The sequence below is a fragment of the Vanellus vanellus genome, assembly GCF_965231255.1.
Source record: "Vanellus vanellus genome assembly, chromosome: 14".
Taxonomy (NCBI): domain Eukaryota; kingdom Metazoa; phylum Chordata; class Aves; order Charadriiformes; family Charadriidae; genus Vanellus; species Vanellus vanellus.
In genome coordinates, this window is record NC_138919.1 from 13,260,017 (window position 1) to 13,270,128 (window position 10,112).

At 38.0% G+C, this 10,112-nt stretch overlaps 2 long non-coding RNA genes across 2 annotated transcripts; both read right to left on the reverse strand.

Annotated features, from left to right (window-relative positions):
- Window positions 1-431: 431 nt before the first annotated feature.
- Window positions 432-2,565, reverse strand: LOC309677746. The gene is made up of 4 exons (XR_014269709.1): window positions 2,500-2,565; window positions 2,158-2,280; window positions 692-734; window positions 432-514 (listed from the first exon to the last, which is right to left on the reverse strand). It is a non-coding gene; the product is annotated as an uncharacterized lncRNA (long non-coding RNA).
- A 3,145-nt stretch (window positions 2,566-5,710) lies between these two features.
- LOC309677936 lies at window positions 5,711-6,905 on the reverse strand. Its single transcript, XR_014269721.1, has 3 exons — window positions 6,838-6,905; window positions 6,128-6,181; window positions 5,711-5,854 (listed from the first exon to the last, which is right to left on the reverse strand). It is a non-coding gene; the product is annotated as an uncharacterized lncRNA (long non-coding RNA).
- Between the last annotated feature and the right edge of the window lie 3,207 nt (window positions 6,906-10,112).

Consider the following 10,112-nt stretch of genomic DNA (forward strand, 5'->3'; position numbering starts at 1 on the left):
CTCCGCAGTTGTCTGGCTGCAGACATCTCACCCGCAGCATACCTGTGCAACACAACAGAAGTAAAGACTTGTGGTGCTTTCTACTTCATCCATGTTCCTCTGCCCTTATTCCTCCCTCCATTCAGCATCTCTCCGTAGACTGGCTTTTTTTTTTTTTTTTTTTTTTTTTTTTTAAGAAAAACAAAAACTTAAAACTGCTACCTCTTTAAACAACTGCTTAATACATGGACCTGCAAGAACAGAAATTTCCAAAACATGTCTGCTGAAATCCAGTCACTCTTCACCATCTTAACCTAGGATGTCATTTTTGGATTTGTCTGAAGTGTTTTTAGCTGAATGTTTCGGAGATGACAACCAAAGCAGAACAGAAGGGACTCCAGATAGAGATTTCTCAGCTTAAGACAAAGTGGAAAACATTCCTGAAGATTTTGCCAAATTACAGTTTTTCAAAAATGTTTATGAACTTTGAGACTTCATGATGAGCCGCAGTGCCAAGGGGCAGGTGCCTTAATCCCTGGGCAGAGAAAAAAATCAGTGTACTTTAGTAATTTTTATAATAATATCATGTCAATGTCATTATCATATTTGATACATGATACATCAAATTATATATAGAAATATATAATTAGTAAGTAATATAGTTGTCATTGATATGCTCTGTTGTCAAGTTCTAAAATACAGAGATACCCACCACGTTGTGAAAGAAGTTGCAAAGATGCTTTGCCCATGGACACCTGAAAAACAGATACAAATTCTTAATACTTTTTCTCATAGAGACAAACCTGCACCTACTCTCAGCCACTGTTTTGCATTCCTCAAAGCTTTACAAGAAGGCTAATCCAACAATTCACTTGAACTTCCAAAAGGAGATGATTTCAGCACCAGATGTGCAGTAAAATAATTAAGACAAAGATAAGACCATAAGAAACAGGATTTGATCAGATTCTCTTGGATCACTGCTAGAGCATACTGTAAAGCCTCACAAAACGGAAGACAATTAATGGAATTGCAAGTTTGTTAAATACAGCTTAGCTCATACACAACTGAGTAAAATGAGGTACTTTATTTAGGTATATTATCGCACGCAGCAAAGGCTGGAGAGAAGAAACAGACAGCAACGTTCCACAAAGAAGGTCAACTTACATGTCCATGATTTCCACTTAAGAGAGTTACTAAGAGGTGAATTCTCAACATTACTCTGCTGCCATCAGCTATGTGTGAATTAAAAGGGCCAGGGCAGACAATTACTCTGTCTTCTGGTATACAACCAGAGAGTCAATTAATCTTAAAACTATTATGTCAATACATTAAAGTCTATCACTCTAAAGCCTATAATGCTTTCTCGCATAACACAGGAGAGCAAGGATTACGCTTATAAACAGCTAGTGGTTTCAAAAGTGCCACACCAGTGTTTTATTATCATTTATAATCTCAATAAAGAACTCGGATTTTTCCAGAACTCCGTTTTTCCCAGCCACTGAAGGTTTGTGCTTCTGCAGAGCAAGTGCTCTCTCCTTTTTAGAAGGGGATAATATAATATAATAATATAATAATAATATAATAATCCTCAGTTTCCATTACAGTGCACACATCTCCCTAAATCTTTAGTTTTTGGTGGGGATCTACTCCCTCACCACCACGTAAAGTATTTCTTACAAGTTTAGAAGAAACCTTGACATCTGTACACCCACTGTATTCTCGTAGATACTCAATAATACACATATTGAGTTACTTTCAACTATTTTCTCTAAATAAAGTTTTATGCATTATTATGCATCCTTCAAGTCCAGTAACTACTTTGCTGTAAGTCCTAACTAAGGTTTTTCGGTTGTTGTTGATGACTGTGATATTTAAGTGACAGAACTAGACTGTACCAGACGTAATCTTGATGACTGGTCAGGGCTGCCAAGAGCAGGTAACACGTTTTGATAACATTGGGCACTGGGAAGTGAGAAGGCCATTGGGTTGCAACAGGTAACACAGAACAATTTCAAATCTACCCAAAACATCGTTTTCAGTATCTTTACCACTGCTAATAACAGAATAACAAAAAAATAATAATGCATCGTGAGCTAAGACTGTTAATTCAGAGAAAACAACCATCAGTGTTGTAACACAATGATTTTCTATTTGGCTGTGACGAAGATTCACACTTACATATGCAGATTCTCTGTAATAATATTCAGAGTGAACAGGCCGATGGACTGCATCTTCTTATGTCTGCATGTCAGGAACAGGCAAAGGAATTCACCCACATACTGGGGACCAAGGTTTTGCCACCTAAGCAATATAAAACCAGGAAAGAGAACACAGCTGTTCAGCAGAGACAACTTTCCTGTTGATTCTTAGCATCTTATTTGCATTCTTGATTTACCCACAGCACTGGCCTGGCTGGTTTCAAAGAGCTAAGGATTACATCTCTGCTAAACATTACTGCTGTGGGACGGCTCTTCCTGTTTTTATAAACAGACAGACTTCAGGTAGCAAGCGTTTACTCACAGTTTTAGCATTGTCGCTTTCTGACGATTTAGATCTCTCAAAATCAGGTTGACAATGCCATGGAGAACATGTTCTTCATAGGAAAGATGGTCCAATAACAGCCTCAGAGCCCAAAAGTTATTCTAGGAAGAGGGAGAAAAAAAAAAAAAAAAAAAAAAAAAAAAAAGAGAGATCGATGACCTAATCTAATTGCCAATCATTTCTTAAAAAACAGAATAATTAAAGGTCAGCAAAGCCAAAGGGGAACAAAACCAAGTGAAATGTGTCTAAACTCTAAGCTGGTGTTACACAGACTTTAAATATAATTTGCTTTAATCTCTTAGAACAGAAATCAGTATCTAGGACTCACCCCAAAAGCCAGGGCTATCTCTAAGAAGGAAGTCAAGTATGGAAGATCACAAAAAAGCATCTGTTGTACTGCTTGCACTGCGAGAATAAGACAAGCCTCATGGTGCAACTACAGGAAGAGATATCAACAAGATGACAAACTTAAAACCCCACTTTCCTACTACGTGTATTTCATATCCAGTCAAACCAGCATTAAGTTACCACCGTTCCAATCAGACAGGCTGCATATCAGACATGACATCCACAAGAGTCTTATGAATACCAAAAGAAGGGGGAATAGAACAGGTACTTCTATTTATATAGCATGTTTCACCTGCTGCTCTCAAAGTCCTCACAGAAACATGAAGTCTCACACCATTACAGAAACAGAAATAGAATTAAGGGAAAAAAATTCTGGCCCAGGAGTCACATATTTGGAGAGTAAGCTAAATGCAATTTCCTCGAAAGAAGTAAAAAAGAGTAAGATAGTTCCTGAGATATATTGACTGTATTTAATATAGAATATATTTCAAGCAGTCTTTAAACATGTTCCACTATACTTGAAACCATCCTTCAAAACAAGTTTAGAAATTCTGAGTTTTGAGACAAACACATTGTCAAGTCCCAATAATAATCTCCAGTTTCAATCAAATAGCTTCTCACAGGGTAAGCTTGTGTTAAGACTGAATCGATTACTACCAACCCTCCCACTTTATAAATGCATAAATTTGGACAGTGGTGAAGTAAGACTTGTTCTAGGTTGAAGACAGTCAGACCAGAACAGAACCCAATAGTTTTATTGCCTTCAGATATCTGCTCTAGCCTTTAGACTGTGCTAAGAACAGTCTTATGCTGATTCCCCCCTCCCCCCAAAAAAATATCTTCAAGCCCCCTCTTAAAAGCTTTTCATAATAATCCAACTGTTTTCACTACTGCTGTATCTTCAAGCGCAATAAAACAAATAATAAATTTTCTTATTGCACACTTACATGAGGAGAGAAAATAGCAGGTGGTAAAGAAACATTAATTTTTGCCTTCAGTTCCTCCAAAAGGCCACCACTGGCAGCGAGCACACCCTGAAACAGAAGTAATGAGTCACAAGGGGAAGGATGTCCAGATACTCTGCAAACATCAAACAGTGCCCAAGATGGTTCCTTAATGTGCTTTTACTTATTTTTTTCAGCCTTTTTTTTTTTTTTAAACAGATGACTGTTCAACACCATACTCAAGGAAAGTAACTAACCAGCTGTATCACATAACCTCTTCATTTCAACCTACTATGCTTAGCAGACAGCTCTTTCTGTTCTTTTGAAGAACATACCCAGATGCTGACTCTTCAGGACTACCTGAACATGTTTTTTTTTAAACTGCTTTCCTAACCATTTCATTATCTGATGCACCTCACCATTAAAGGCTATAGAATCAATCTTAGGCATTGAGCTGCGAGCAGAGTACATCTGTCTACTGCTGCATTTAACACTCCTAAATCACAACATTTTGCAAAGTCTTACATTTGGCACACACCACAAGAGTATTCAGTGAGACACTGTAAAGTCAACCTCAGTATTTAGAAGAATGAGCCAATGCCCACGTCAAATGAAGTCTTGTATAAAACCAAGACAACAGATTCTCCCATTTCACAGTACTGTTTCAGTTACCTTTTGGAAGTCAAGTGGTGGCTCTTTCATGGATAGGGGATGAAGGTGCCCGCTTTTTTCCAGCAAACTGCTACTACCCAAGATCATGATGAGGGAACTCCAGCATTTAGGCTAAAACACAGCAGAACATTAGTGTTGTAATGCCAAATCCATTCAGAGGTCTATTCAGAGAGAAAAGGGTTCTGACAGTAAATCCTTGCATTAAAGAAGCAACTGGATAAAACACATAACAGAAACACAGTTTTAATACAGACTCACATTCCTGTAGAGTAACACATTGCTGTAAAGGAGTTTGAGCGCCTGCTTAATTAGAACACTGTTTTTCAGGGGAGACCCTGCAAGAAGAAAAAAATCCAAAACATACTTTATATTCCCCGATTAACTATAGAGTGTGAACACAAACAAGATACTAACTTAAGTTACAGATAATGTTTCTACAGGAACTTAACAAAAAGAAACAAACAAGTGTCTACAGGTATTTTACTATATTTTGTACGTTCTGAATAGAAAACCAACATCAACTGTAAAATGCTATTCTGGAAAGCTGCAAAGAACTGCATACAATTTAGACTAAGCCATCAGAGAACAAAGTCTTCATTATGTGCATCACACCACAGTACAATGTGATACACACTGTCTGTATCTGAGTTCTATTAGTAGCTGAACATGTCCAAAAGGATCTTTCATTTCAGAATATACCTTGACAAGTAGCATGCACCAAGACAGATGACCACAGTTATCAGTGGCTAAACTAATAACAGAACATAATATGCAGATTGTGAAACCCTTTCCATGAGGAAGCTTTTATTCTCAAGGTCAAGGCTGAGACATACCATAATGCTAAGTAACACACTGCCACTGGTAATGCCACGATGTAATAGAGACCTTTGAATTTTTTTTTTTTTTTAAATTGTTTGCTTTCAGCAAAACAGCTTCACAGCTGACAAAACTAGCTCTCTGTGTGAAGCATACTAAACAAGTTCATGCTCAAATATAAAGACTTCTTCCTGCCCAGTGTTATGTACCATGCTTTAGTCTGGACAGTCTATAGTATGGTTCAAAGTCCCTCAGAACGTTACTAGACTTAATGAAAAAGTAAAAGCTGCAAGTAACTAAGGTTCTAAACATATGTAAGCAAGAAATCACACTTGCCAACTCTGATCCAGGGCCCAGGGTCTACAATATCCTTTCCAGCGGGGACACTGCCAGTTCTGAACATCTTCAGGTAGACCTCAAACTGAAAAGGCGTTATCCGGCAGGCAGTGCAGCACGCAAGGCTATTGACGGGAAACAACAGCGAATGCGCAGCATCGAGGAAGTCTCCAGTTTTACACAAATAGAATGGGATTTTATCTCTAAGGTCTCTTAACCTGAAAAGAGGGAAGAAATGAATATTTTATTTTCATTAACATGAAAGTTTTACAGTAGGTATGTACAGATCTGATTATGCTTGACCACTGGCAAGTGGTAAGAAGTTAATTGTAAGGCAGAAGTTAATTGTAGTGCAGTACTGCTTTCACTTAGCAAACAGCTGCCAAAATCCTACTGCTTTTCATTCTGCCAGTTTATTACACATTGAAGAAACACAGACTGGGACACAATCCTAAAGAAAATAAACAAAACAAAGAAAAAAAGCTATTTACCCTTTGGTATCATTGCATTTCACAGCTCTCAGGTAGCGAACAACTTCTTTATAGCTGGAGAGAAAAAGAGAGGGTGGGTAGGAAGAGGAAAGAAGTGCAAAGCTATATACAGGTCAATCAAATATTTACTACAATTAATGAAGCAGACCAGTAGATCTTCCCACACAAGAGGTGTTGCACAATAGGACAGGAATACAACTGGCAGAAAGACACAGTTGGAAGTGAGTTTTAAGAAGCTATCCACAGATTGTCTCTCTACTCTGGCGAAATAAAAGAGGAGGTTGCCTTTCAATTTAAGTCTTTAAGTAGACTGTATTCTTTTGAATACAGGCTTCTGAAGATCCAGAGACCAGAACACTGTCTTCCCCCCAGTCAGCCTTTGATGAACAGGATTTGTTTTAAACATCAACATCTAAAACCTACTGGGGTTACGGAAACAAAGAAATTATCCACTTCAACATTCTCTTCTGGCCCTGAGGTGTTCAAAGAGCTTGATTCTGCTTTGAAAAACTTCAAAAAGCTACTGGCCTTGTTGATAAGAAGTAACAGGCATGAACAGCTTCAAATGTGTCTTTGTTTTGTATGTTCCTCCATTATGCAAAACTCCCGCAGATGTTAGGAAAACACTATACTGCAGTCAATACCATGCAAAATGTAAAAGTTAAGTACATAAAAAGAAAAATCCAAAACAAGACCCAAACCGATCTTACTTCTCTTTGTCTATCAATTTCTCCACTCGAGCCTCTATAACAGGAAGTGTTTCCCACAGAAATACTTTTCTTCCTTTCTGTGTTCTTTGACCAGTGATGTTCTGGCCTTTTAAAACCGTGGTCAGTAATACGTGGTCCCATGGCACAACATTCAAGCTGAAAGTACAAAAACAAAGTCATTTTAAACCATGTTTTGTTTGTACACCACAAATTACTTTCCTTAAGTAACGCAAAGATTTACCAATAAAACATTTTGAGGTTTACTCACTTCTAGTGGGAAAAAAAAATGGCAAGCAAAAAAAAAAAAAAAAAGAAAGAAAAGCTATATGGACAACAACGTAGCCATAGCATAAAACAACAACCTTTCCTGTAAGGACAGGACAAATACAAAGCAGCTAATACTGAAATCTTCTGATAAAATGCTCACACCTAACACTATCAGTGAAAGAAGCATTCTATATAGCTGTTTTCAAATCAGGCAACCATATAAAAATGTATTCTGTAAACAAAACCCAAAGAACATACCTGTTTGAGAAGCCAAAACAGTGACATGGAAGTGAGATGGACTGGAAAAAATTAACAAACTTTTCATACAAATTTTTTGGGAAGTCACACAACACCAGCATCCTCTGAAGTTGTGTTGTAATCCTGTGTTTTGAAAAGAAACAAAAAAGAAAAATCAAAATATCTTAAAAATTGGGTGAATTACTATTAAGTTGCTGTGGTTTTTTAATCCTATGGGAAGCTATTCTACAGAAGTTTTGGGTTGGGTTTTTTTTTTTTTTTGGTTAAAAGACAAACAGTTTAGATCTATATTTTTGTGCTTTAAGATTTGTGGTTAGTAACAGTATTGCTCTTTTGTTATTTTTAAACACCAGTGAAACCAAGGTTCTGTGTTCTTAAGTTTTAAAACAAAGATCCCCAGTGAGTATATGCAAGAAACACTGCAGAAACATTATGAACCCCATAAGCAACCTGATCAGCCTGAGCAGCTTCAATGCTAGCACAACCATTTTTATCTTAGCTGAAAACTGGAGATAACACACTGACACAAAGAAGAGTTTACTCTTTTAAAATTGGGGGAGGGAGGCAGAAAATTCTTTTTCCTGTTCTTTTAAAGTAAGAAATTAAAGAATTCAAGAATAGTAATTTAAAATGAAAACAATTATAACCTAAATCCTGTATCAGTTATTAGTTTCAAATAAGAGGTGAGAATATATAATTGTTTTTGAGTGCTCCTGAAAAAAGTTAATTCTTAATTCATTAACCTTCTGTTGCAAGTGAATTTCGGGTTAAAGGTGAAATACAAAGCTAAAATGAGAAATGAATTAAGCCAAGTGAGCGAGATGCCCTCATTCAGTAGCCTCTGGGGGAACTTTACTATGTTACATCCCTGGCTACTCCATCCCAGTGGAGTACTACAAGGCTGCTGTTTTGATCTTTAACAGACACTATTTACTCTTTGGCTTAATAACCACAAGTAGCTACCTGACACCACCTTCTGGTCTGGCCTTACAGAACACTCCTAGACTACAGTTGAAAAGTAACCCATCTTCTTGGCTTTGGAGTTCCCCATTGAGTTATTCTCTTTTAGGCAACAAAGAAGGGTTTGAGTGTTTACGTGGCTCTAAATAAATCAGGTATTGCCCTTGTCCTTCACAGAAAGGGACTGGCATTACACAGAGCGTCTAAAAAAAAAAAATAAAAAAAAAAATCATGATTTGCAGTGTACAACTGTAGAACCTGATAGCACACTGTCCCTGCTCATTAGGCTGACTGGTGCATCTTGTTTGTATTCTTCTGCCTGTCACTACCCATCTGCAGTCTACACACAGGCATCAGAAGGCTATTCTTGCTCTGCTCGAACAATGCCTAAGACAGTACAGTGGGGTCCTGTTCCCTAATAAGGGGTTCCTGATGCTACAGAACCATAAGATTCTACACCTGTGCAAGGTTACTTTTGGCTTGTAAGAGCTAAAGCGTTCACTTTTTTCCTTCATGTTTTTGAAAAGAAGTAATTTTAAATGCATTTTAAATGCCAGTAGAAAGTTTGCGGCCAACACCACTCCACCACTGCCATCTCAACATCATACGATAAGACAAGTCTTACCTTTGCAAGAGACAGGGGACAGCAATCTTTAACGAAGCAGTATGACCAAGGTTTTGCCAGCTTCTAAGAGGGGACAAAAAAAAGCACTAATTACCATTCGGCTGTTTTTTCTGCCTTTTCCCCTGCTCTATACTCAACTGTTTAAGAAAAATACTTTTTAAGAAAAAAGCATTGGGACCTATCATGTTAGTAAAAACTATTCTAAACAAATAAAACAAGTGCTCCAAGTATAAAGCACTTTTAGCATTAACACTGTTTTACAGCAGTACCTAACCAACAGAAGCATACCTCCCCCCCATCAACCCATGCAGAGTAAAGCAGTACCAAATCTTCTAACCTGCCATATTAGACCATTGTGGGCACCTTCTTGCTTTTACAGTGCCTCCAAAGGGCTGTATATCATCATCCCATGAGAGGGCCAAACCACATCCCATGTAACTACAGCAAATACTGCAGGACTCATAGTAAGCATACAAAGTGAGACCTACCCAAATAAAGTATTGAGCCTGCTCCTTGCAAACCTTGACAGTTCCTCAGAAAGAATTGCAGAGGAGCTGCTGTTTCTGGCCTGTCAAACCAACCCAGATCACATTTACTTCTCTTTTATAAAAGCCTTGAATTTAAGCCTGAAAATATATAGGTTTTGCAAAGCAAAGCTCTGGGACCTTGCTCAAGCTAGACAGTAATCAACCATGAAACAGCCATGATATAAACAAGAAAATAACCAGCACAAGTAGTAAAGACCGAAGTATGTAAAGTCTGTTTTTATTTATTTATCATGTAGCCCTTCCAGCTGACAGATCAGCCTCCAGACTTACAGGAATCATCTAAAACTTATTACCCAAGGAACATCACTTCCTCCCTTCCTTCCAGACATTTCTTCACACAGCGCAGCTTGTGCATTCTCCTCTCAGGAAAGCTCCCCTGCCCCTGTACCTTCTCCAGAGGAATTAACCCCACTTGCCATCATCTGTCTGTCACCCTCCCTCCTCCCAATTCCTATCTCAAATTTGCTCTCCTCATTGGAGATCATCTCTCCTCCTCATGACTCAATCCCACTTAACTTCTTCCTCTCATATTCAGCCTTTAATCTTCTCTTTTCCCCAAAGTCCCTCCCCATAACCAATCTCTTTTCTCCCTCAGGTGTACTCATTTTCCTCATTGT